At 32.6% G+C, this 11,832-nt stretch overlaps 1 long non-coding RNA gene across 1 annotated transcript; it reads left to right on the plus strand.

Annotated features, from left to right (window-relative positions):
- Window positions 1–862: 862 nt before the first annotated feature.
- On the plus strand, window positions 863–10,693 carry LOC141504007 (uncharacterized). The gene is made up of 3 exons (XR_012473177.1): window positions 863–2,346; window positions 9,553–9,589; window positions 10,357–10,693. It is a non-coding gene; the product is annotated as an uncharacterized LOC141504007 (long non-coding RNA).
- The last annotated feature ends 1,139 nt before the right edge of the window (window positions 10,694–11,832 follow it).

An 11,832-nucleotide genomic window follows, 5' to 3' on the forward strand; every position in this document is an offset into this window, starting at 1 on the left:
TTCATTTTTTTTTTCAAATTGACAAGAGGTTTATCAATTTTATTGTTTTTTTCATAAAACTAACTATTGGTTTTATTTATTAATGCAATATTTCTTTTGCTTTTGCTTTTACTAATTTATCCATTAATTTTTAAAATTTCCAGCATGGTATTTAAATGGCGATTTTTAATTCTTCGTTCTCTAATTTTTTTAAGTGCATATTTGGTTCATTGATTTCCTCTTTATCCAATTTATTCATATAAACAATTAAAGATATAATATATCCCTGACAGTTGCTTTGAATGAATCCCATAGATTTTGGCATGTTTTTTCATTATTGTTATTATCTAGGATAAAATGATTAATTCTTTCTGTAATTTGTTTTTTGGTCCACTCATCCTTTTAAATGAAGATATTCTGTTTCCAATTGCTTGTGGGTCTACATCTCCTTGGCCCAATATTGCATATGACTTTTATTGCATTGTGATCTGAGAAAGATGTGTTCACTATTTCTGCCTTTCTGTAGTTGATCATTGGGTTTTTATGTCCTAGTACATGGTCAATTTTTGTATAAGTGCCATGTACTGCAGAGAAAAAGGCATATTCCTTTCTATCCCCATTCAATTTCCTCCATAAGTCTACCATATCTAGTTTTTCTAACAATCTATCTACCTCCTTAACTTCTTTCTTGCTTACTTTATGATTCAATTTATCTAGATCTGAGAGCAGGAGGTTGAGGTCTCCCACTAGTAGAGTTTTGCTATCTATGTCTCCCTGTGGTTCTTTCAGCTTCTCTAAGAATTTGGATGCTATCCCATTGGTTGCATATATATTCAATATTGAAATCGCTTTATTGTTTATGGTAGAGGATCTGTGGATAGTCTCATTAACATAAGTACTTTCACTAGAGGGGAAAATGACTCCTCATCCTGTCAGAATAATGTCCATGTCACACCATATTTCTTCCATAATATATTCATATAATGTACTGGTAAACTAGTTTAAAAAGCAATAACAAGTAATATGAAGTGCCTTATGCCAAGCCCTAAGAAAGATAGTAAAATGAATAGGGCAGTCCTTGACCTCTTAAAGCTTACAATATATTAATTAGCACACATGTGTAATTATATTAGTTGCCATATATAATATCTTTGAAAACTTAAAATGTAGTCAAACATAATGGATATAACTTTATATTTCTTGATGCGTCAGCTCATACCAATTATACAGTATTCAATCAAAATTTTTAATTTAATATCTTAACAACAGGAAATTTGACTCATATGTCAATAACAATTGGAAAAATTAAATCATTGATATTGAATCATATGTTAAGATTTTTGGCTGACTTGAAAGTAATGCCTCAAGTTTGCTTTTCAATTTCTGGGAAGAAATTCAGGTTTAAGAGGCTAAGAAATTTTTCTTGTTTCATTTGAAAACTTTTCAAGAGGAAAAGATGATCATTTATTATAAATTATGTTTCTGAGATTAAATATTCTGTATTTTAGGTAATTGGCTTGAAACATGAAAAAGCAAATGATTTTCAACTCATCATATATATATTCATGAAATAATTACAGTGAAAACTTTTATGTGTAATTTATATTTCACACTAAAAATAATCATTTGTCTTTTAGGACTGCAAAGGAAACATTGAATGAAATGAATGAGGTAATTTTAAAAACCCCAGAAATATAAATTGATTTTGAAAATGCATGTATCAGCGAACAGATAGGAAACCCTTTTTTACATTATAACATATAGGAGTATTTAATCTGAAAATGAATACTTTTACAATTAGTTACCTAGTGAAATACGCTTATAGTGTGTGCTCGAAAACTAACTTGCTGAATTTTTCTTCCTTTTCCCCCATAAATAAAATGAAGCCATCATCTATAAGAAAGATTGATTTTTATGATCTTTTCATAAGATTATCAAGGAATTCAGTTTCTAGATGATAAAGTGACATAGTAGAATTAAAAAGATCTGCATTTGAATCTGTCCTTGGGATCTTAGTTAACTGTATAGTCCTACACAAGTGATATAACTTCTCTTAGTCTATTATCTCATTTGAAAAATAATCATGTGTAATGGTTATTCCACAAAACTGCAACGAGGATGTCATGAGATAATGTATACAAAGTATTATGAAAACCTTAAAGGCCAAAATCGAATTGGCCATTGTTATTATTTTTGTGTTTATTATTTTATAAAACTATTATGCATTTTGTAGGACAAAGTACAGATACAGATGATACCGATGACTTCACTCAGTCAACTGACATTTCTATAAAAGATTATGATTAAATTCTTCAAATCATAATAACATTATGGTATTGATTGAAAAACTTAGTGTTGATTGTAAAGGTAAGAATATTTTTAAATTTCCTAATAAAAATCATTTGAATAGAAACCAAAGATTTATGTTTATATATATATATATATATATATATATAATGATTATGTGCTAAATTAATAAATGTGAGTTATTAATATTGAACATTATGATGAAAGAGATGAATTTTACTTTGTCAACAATAGAAAAAACAATGAAGAAAATGACTTGTGTAGATGCATAAATTTATCTGGCTGTGTTGTCTTTCATAGAAAAAAAATAGCTCCAATATTAAAATCTTTCCCTAATTGGCAAAAAAACTGTCAACAATTCTGCAAATTTTCTGCCTACTCTATGTAATTCTTCTGTCAGCATGGTATATAGGAGAGTGTCCTTTCAAATTCTGCCCTAAGCATTTACTCTGTGAAACTCAGCCCTCCTCCTTTTGCTTTGAATTTTTGATCTTATCATTTCTTACTGTCAACCTCTACATCTACTGCAATCAGTATATTTAACTCTAGCAATTGTGTTCTTGCTCAAATACTTGCTACTTCAGTTCTACCAGACACTGAAATGTATGTGGAAATGAAAGTTGCCAAGGGAAACCAGACAACAAATATGTTAGATCTGTAACTTGATGTAAAAGTAGACATAATCAATCCTCTCCCCACAAAACAGAGAAATCTCAAGAAAAATAGAGTGAGAGAAAAAAGGTATTTCAGTCGATGTTCAGATGCTCTGTCTCTGGAATGGATTGCATTCTTCATCATAAGTCCTTCAGAGAAGTTGCTTCAGTATTTGTCCCACAGTTGCTATTGCTAGCTGTATTTCCCTCCATCCTATTCCTCCCCATTTATTGTACTCTCTATCTCCTTTCTTCCTGTCTGTCCTCAAAAGTGGGTTGGATCTACTACCCTCTCCCTTGATCTTCCCCTCTCCTCTAATTCCTACTCTCCCCCACCCTCCCCTGTCCCCTCCATTTTCCTCTAGGGTAAGATAGATTTTTATTTCCTATTATATATCATTTTTCTTCTCTAAGACATTTGTAATGATAATGCAGGCTCACTCATTCACCCTCACCTCCCTCCCTTTCACTCCATTGCAAAAGCTTTTCCTTAGCTCTTTTACATGAAATAACTTAGCCCAATCTCCCTCTCTTTTCCCTTTCTTCCAGTACATTTTGTTCTCGTTCATTACCTCCATCTTTATAATATATTATACTTTCATATACATCTCCCTCCTGTGTCTTGTCTAAATATGCTCCTACCGATTGCTCTAATAAATGAGAGGGTTCATATGACTTTATTGTATCATCTTCCTATGTAGGAATACAAGCAGTTCAACATCATTCAATCCCTCATAATTAGGCCCAGACTGCAAACTGGATCTGAGTATGGGCAAAGCAAAAGAGTCCTGTCCCAAGGATAACAGAGTGACTTCTTGATGTCTCCATGGATCGATCCCCTTATGATCTATAGACTGAGTACTTTGGAAGTAGCTGCTGGGCGCCTCTGCAGTTCCCAATGTGGCAGTTTTCTTGCTGATTTTCCATGTTGTCCTTGGTGATCCCTGGGTTGAGAGATCTGGAAACCATCCCTGCTGCCATGGACCCAGGTGCCCCCCAGGATCCGTTTCAGCACTGGGACCCAAACTGCACTCTGGCCCTTTTCAAGCCAATTGGAACAGACCCTTCCCACAAATCTTCCAGGTTGTTTTGAGCTGAAAAAGTGTACTCAGACTTACTGTGTCTTCTACCACTCTCGTATTTGATTAGAGTCTTAATTATAAGGCATTTGGAGTGGTCTAGGGAAAAGCTTCTGGGAATTCCTGCTTCCACTCCACCATACTGGCTCTTTCTGTTTTTCAACATTCATTCATTCTCCATATTTAAAAGTTACACCTTTTTTTTTAACACCCTGACTGACCGAGGGGTCATAAAAGTTGTACATGCAGTTTTGTATTTAACATATTTACATATTAGTCATTTTGTGAATGAGAAATGAAGGAAAAAGAAACAAATCCATGTGATATGTGAAAGGAAGGAAAAACATAAGAGAAATTTTAAAGTGAACATATTGTCCATTCAGATTCTGTGGGGTTTGGGGTGAGGGTTTCCTTTTGTTTTTTGTTTTTCCTCTGGATGTGGATGGCCTTGTCCAGGGTTGTGCTAGAGTTCTGAACTGCTAAGAGGAGCTGCAAGCATCATAACTGATCACATCACAATGTTGTTATTAAGGTGGTCAATGTTCCCTTGGTTTTTCTCCCGTAACTTAGCATCAGTTCATGTAAAATTTCCCATGCTTTTCTAAAGTTCAATCATTCATTGATCCTTATATAAAAATAAAGCCCAAAATATTCATATATCATAACATATTTAGCCATTTCCCAAATGATGGGCATCTCTCCAATTTCAAATTCTTTGCCACTACAAAAAGAGCTGCTATAAATATTTTTTGAACATTTGGGACTTGTCCCATGTTATGAATTTTTTTGAATTACTTTGGCATTGCTGAATCAAAGAGTATGCTCAATTTTATTTCTCTTTGAGCATAGTTCCAGATTGCTCTTCAGAAGACTGGATTAGTTCACAACTCTACCAACAATACATTCATGTGCCAATCTACACATTGACTCTCCGACATTAATCATTTTCACTTTTTGTCATCTTAGTCTATCTTCTAGGTGTGATAGTTGTTTTAATTCGCATTTCTTTAATCAATAATGATTTGGAACATTTTTTCATATGACTATATATAACTTATTTCTTCATTTGAAAACTTCGTATTCATTTCCTTTAACCATTTTTCAACTCAGGAATGACTTGTAACCTTATAAATTAGATTCAATTCTCCTTGTATTTTTGAAATGAGAACATTATCAGAACTACTAGCCATAAAAATTGTTTCCCAGATTTCTGTTTTCCTTCTAATCTTCGCTGCTTTGTTTTTATTATACAAAAACTTTTAAATTTAATATGATAGAAATCATTTATTTTTCAGTTTATAATGCACATAAATTTCTCCCCTTTCCAACGATCCGACAGATATAGTATTTCTTGATCTCTTAATTGGTCTATGGTATCACCCTTATAACTAAATCTTATATGAGATGTGGTTCTATGCCTAGTTTTTGCTATACTATTTTCCAGTTTTCCCCATCAGTTTTTATAGAATAGTGATTTATCACAGAAACTAATGCCTTTAGCTTTGTCAAACAATAGATTACTGTAGTCATTTGCTGCTGTTTCTTTTGTACCTTTTTGATTCCACTGATTTATTATGCTATTTCTTAGCAAGCAGTTTTGATGATTATTGCTTTATAATATAGTTTTAGATCTGTACAGCTAAGGCCCACCTCCCTTTGTATTATTTTTTATCAATTTCTTTGATATTCTTGAACTTTTGTTCTTTTTTTCTAGCTCTATAAAATAGTTTTTTGGTAGTTGATTAATATGGCACTGAATAAGTAATTTAATTTGGATAGAATTGTCATTTTATTAAGCACCTACTCTTTAGCAGGCATTGTACTTAATCTAGGGAGAAAAAAAGGACAAAATAGTCCCTACTCTGAAAGAGCTTACATTCCATTGTGGGATAAAAACAAAGCAAACACAGCAACCTGTATAAATCTGAGGAAAAAACAAAATGATTACAAATGCATACAAAGTAATTTGGTTGTATATACTTGAACTGAACCTTCAAAGGAAATTGAGGATTCTGAAAGACCCAGGGAAGTTGGCATTATCTCTCCAGCTTGGGAGAATGCCATTGTAAGTTCCTGGAGACGGGAGATGGAAAATCTTTATAAGGAACAACAGGTAGTCTAATTTTCTTGGAACTTAAAGAAATAATATACAGTAAGCCAGAAAATGTATGCTGAAGCCAGATGCCCAAGAGCAGTTTTTTTCCCCCAGAATACATGAAACTTTTCACTTGTGATAGAAACTACTAGATTGTGTATTCCATGGGCATAAGCTTTCAAGACCACAGAGTCAGCTCCTTGTCACAGTGAGAGCTCAGAGAAATATTTCTCTGTTAACAGGTTGGAAAAAGTCATTGTCATGAACTGTCATGCAGAAAATGATTCCTTATAGCTCTCAATTCTCTTTGACCCCTTGTAGCCCTCAGTTCTTGTCTTTGAAAGCCTTCCTGACTTCCCACAATGTTAGACAGATCTATATCCTCCTCTTACCTGTGGTATTATGAAGGCCCTCTCAACCACTTCTACTACCCACTACTACCACTACTAACTATAACTCAGACTTACACCATTCTCCATGTCCACAGAAAGGCCAAGGTCACTATCCTAGAGCTTGTAGCTGAAAATGCTTAGCAAAGGGATATTTAATTTTTCCATTTTGTGAAGGTTTTGTGTAATCTGAACAGATTCAATAGATTCAGTAGCTACTTGGGGCATTTCTAGCAGAACCATTTTCCACAGCACAATATTGCAACAATTTTCACAAACTGCATGTGGGGAACATCAAAAATGTCTTCAAGGACAGCTAGGTGGTGCAATGGTGCCTGGGGTCAGGAGTACCTGAGTTCAAATCCGGCCTATTACACACACACACACACACACACAGACACATATATGTGTCTGTGTGTATATATATATATATATATATATATATATATATATAAAGTTAATTGACTTTTTAAACATCCCTTTGGATACATTAGAATCATTTTAAACCTCAGTTTAGCAAATGGAGTATTCATTACAAGATCTTCCTTGGACTGTTCATTAACTGAGGAAGATAGAAAGATGAACAGAGGTGAAACCGTACAAATTCTATGTTGGGAAGAGTTTCAAAGTCTTCAAGAAAAGATGAAATGGGTAAAAATATGACACAAATTAGGATACAGAGTTAGGAAAGGAAAGTTCAAAGGGAGGGCCAAGTTTGTCTGAAAGATCAGGGGTAGCTGCTTGGAGAAGGTAACATTTAATCTGGTCCTTGGAAAAAATCCAGATGATTTTTACCTGGTAAAAGTATGATGTAGCAGGAAGAATGTCTGACTGTCTCGGAGCAGAGAGGCTAACAATACTGGTCTTGGTGCTAGTTCAATCTCACCTCAGATAGGCACCCTGATGCTGGGATTCTGGTGAAGTCACTCACCCTCTATCTGCCTCAGTTTCTTCTTTTTTATGTTTTTGCAAGGCAAATGGGGTTATGTGGCTTGCCCAAGGCCACACAGCTAGGTAATTATTAAGCGTTTGAGACTGGATTTGAACCGAGGTACTCCTGACTCCAGAGCCAATGCTTTATCGACTACACCACCTAGCCACCCCCCGGTTTCTTCTTTAAAATGAGACTACTCTATGAGACAGCTAGGTTGCTCAATAGATAGTGCACCAGCTCTGGAGTCAGGAGGACCTGAGTTCAAATGTGGTCTCAGACATTTAATAATTACTTAACTCTGTGGTCTTAGGCAAGTAACTTTACCCCATTGCCTTACAAAATCCTAAAAAAGTAAAAAAAAAAATGTCTTCAGCCAGTTCTTATACCAACTCTCATTATGAAGCTCTCTGTATAGGACTTTGAGTTCAGAAGTAGGGATACACACAAGGATAAGCAGAACCCAAAGAGCATGTGACAAACTACACCACCTTTGACCTTGATACCTTCATCTCTTTAGTGCGATCTGTCCTAACTTGATGACATATTATATATTGAAGATTGGAAACAGGATCATGTAAGCTTTAATTTTTTAAAAAAATGTGGAACAGTCTCCCCACCTTCTATTTTTATTTTTTGATGTAAGACCTGGTAAGATTCATCTACTTAACTATTCCAGAAGATGGTTCGATATAGGACAATACATATTGGTTCCTTCTTTCCTAAAAACTCAAACATGGCAGCTCAAATGCCTTTGAAAATGTAGGTCAGTCTAGATGAACGAATGTGTTGGGAGATGACAAAATATTTATCTTCCAGGTTTGAAAGTATCTGGAAGTATATTCCTAAAGTATATGAAAAATTAGCTAAACCAGTTAAGAGCATTCCCTGATGTTGAAAACAGATCAAAATTAGGTCTCTGTCACTGATTACTGTGTAACCTTGGATTAGTATCTTGATGTTAAATACAATTATCCTTCAAAATCTTCCCATCACAGTTTTGATATTTTGCAGGTCAGTATTAGAAATTAAATGGGAATGTGCATGTGAGGGGGAGGAATTTTTCAAAAGTTATAGAAGATATATGGATGCCAGCCAATGACACAGAACCTATGATTACTTAACCTAAATTTTGCAATAAGGTATAATCTATGCACTCCATAAAAGAAAAAAATTCAGACTTTTTCCCTGTTATGAAGGATATTTTACAAGAAATTTTCAGATCATGGGGGTGCTGCCCTCCTACCCCCTGCACTGGGGCAGAGATAACTGTACTTGCTATGTTTAGTCTCTTTAAATTATGCATAATACATAGATAGATAGAGACCTGTCTATAGATAGATAAATATAGATGCATTTATTGTTTTCCTATTAGAATATGAACTTGTCAGACACAAGCATTTATTAAGTACTTAGCTCACAATGTACTAGATACTGTACAAATAAGAATCATTTAAGTTTGGCTTTTTTTTTTATATTCTCTAGTTCCCAACATGGTGACTCTAGATTCACAGTAGACATTCATAAATTATGGATTGATTGTTTTATCATGACCTCAGTGTTCTCATCTGTAAAATAAGATTAGAGCTAGCTGCCCTGTAAAGTTACCTTATAGCTCTATTATAATATACTGGTACTGGCTAAATTTGTTACTGCATTCTTTTAGAATGTAGGTATAATAATGCATTCATAAGAAATAATCATTTCATATCTACTTACATAATTGCTTTGTAATCATTATAGTGGTCTCTTTAAGTGCTAAGGATATTTTATATTTTGAAATGATCTTTAGAAGACCCTATGTAGTGATGATCCTATACTAAATTTGCTTAAAGAAAAATATATTCAAAATCTGAGACATGAATACCATGTTAACAAAATTCAAGTTTCTTTGCATATAAATCAATTCTGATAAGCTGATGAATCTGATAATAATCTTATTTTGGTAGACCAATACATTTTCTATTTAATGACTAATGATCTAAGCTAGTATCTAAATTTATTATTAATTTCTTTGTTTGCAACAGTTTAAAACATTTTTTGAGTTCTGTGTATTATCTTAACTTCATTATTCCTCATTCACTTTATTGTTCTGAATATTATTTCAATGTTATTTCAGTTTCAGTAGAAATTAGAAGAAAGTATAACCAAGGCAGGTATGTCCAAATTATTTATAAATAAAATGCTTAGTTTGATGTTATAATTAATTTTTATATGCATGAAAAACTCTCACAAATGTCAGTCATCATTATTCTTATGATATTGGTTGATTTTAGAGCAGCTCATCAAATTATTCTTATAATATTTCTATTTGCCCTCTGGAGTAGAAGTAAGTATATAAGCTACAATTATAATTTTGTTCATACTGGTCAGTTTCTTTACAAACAAGTTGATTTCTATTTTTTCTTATGTCCATTATTTTATTTGTCTATTTGAAGAAAATGTGAATAACACTTTCATTTAGTTCATTACTTCTTTTATTTTTTGTTAAATTTATAACTAAATTGTTGTATAATTATTGTTCTTTCAGTACTATTGATTACTAGACAAAACTATAATTTAAGACACCGCATGTTAAATTGGTATTTGTAGATGGTTTGGGAAATGTGGAATTGGTTTTGATTTGAGCTTCAAAACAAACCTGCATGGTATGTGACTTTCAGGAAAGCTTGAGTTTAAGTCCTCCTTTTGATACAAATTGCATGTGAGACCATGGACAAATCATTTAACTACAGTGATCAAGAAACTTTAAAAAGTTTTTTTTTTTGGACCTATAACCATTGTTATGATTCTCACACCCATAATTTAACATGATGAATTATGAATACCTAGGGAAAAAAACATCACACACACACACACACACACACACACACACACACACACACACAAAATATAAATTTTTTTTTCCATCTTTTTCCCCCAGTTAATGTTGCAACTGAATCTACATCTTTTAGGGCTTCTCCATTAGGATCAACTGAAGAATCCTCAAGCTGACCAAATCTTAAGCAGGATCCAGTTTCCAGAGCAACCCGGGAATACATAGACATTTTAAAGAAAAAGTACTTGATTTAAAGGAAGAAATAATGTACATCTATCAAATAAAATGAATACTAGACTTTACATTAAATATATAAATGTGAAATGGGTTTTGTCATAAGTTTTAATATGTAGCATGCATGTATGTGAAAAAGATTTGTATAATTCTTTATTAAAAGCTTTGTTTCATTATTTTTGTAAAACTGGTCCCAAATCATTTGTTGTAGGTGGTCTAGAAACTATTAAGTTGTTTATAATACTTTATCTATCTTTAAAAGTTGTACTGTGTTTTCTATATAATATCATTTCATGCTGGCCTAAGCATTTAGCAAATTTAGGTAAAATTATTTGGATATATTGATGCTATTTCTACTCTCAGAATTTGAATTTAACTGTAACAGTGCTGTAAAATTTATAGATTTGTTTTTTTAATTGAAATTTAAGTTATTTTAGACTACAATGCACTTGAATATTTTTGTTTTTGAACTTAATCAAATACATTTTTTCTTGAAATTATATATATATATATATATATATATAATAGTTTATGCAAAATTTCTATATCTGTAGCTCCTTCCTTTATTCCTCCCATTATCCCTATTCACTTCATTGAAAAAATAAAAGTAATCCTTCATGACAAATATGCATAGGCAAGGACAACAAATTTTCTCACTGAATATATACAAAAATATAGAGTGTTCCAAAAGTCATAATAAATTTTAGTCTTTAATTACTTGAAATATGGGTGCTATAAATTTTTGAAAAACATAATTTGAAAGTTTATTTAATTTTCAAAATTATTTAATTTTTTCAATTTTGAATAAACAATTTAAATTTTAGCAAGACAAAGCACTCTGCCACTATATTTTTCTCCATATAAATTTATATATATATGAAAATTGTGATTATTTAATGTAATATTTACATACATATAAAATATGTATTGGAAAATTTTAAATATATATTTTCTATATATAAAGTGAAACAATTTCTGAATGAAGACTTTCTCAAACTGGTGATCAGTCAAAAGAGGTCTTCTCCCTTAGCCACTTTTGTTATGTCTACATTATGAACTTGTATTCGGCAAAAACTCATACAGAATTGATTAAGCTGGGGAATAAAGGAAGAATCCAGGTTGATTCTATTAAATTTCCAGTCCAGTAGGAGCTTACTGATAAGTATTTGTTCAATGAAGAAACAACTAAAAGAAGCCTACCAAGCATCAGTTTCCTATCTTTGGACTTGAAATAGAGGCCAGAGATGGGCTGCATCTCTGACCCTTTCTTTGTCTTTTTAGGTGTTCTGCCCAGTTTACCCTAGATTCAGGGACAGGTTTTCTCATACTTCACATCGTGTGTGTGTG

Source organism: Macrotis lagotis, unplaced genomic scaffold, assembly GCF_037893015.1.
Source record: "Macrotis lagotis isolate mMagLag1 unplaced genomic scaffold, bilby.v1.9.chrom.fasta BILBYCTG019, whole genome shotgun sequence".
Lineage (NCBI taxonomy): Eukaryota > Metazoa > Chordata > Mammalia > Peramelemorphia > Peramelidae > Macrotis > Macrotis lagotis.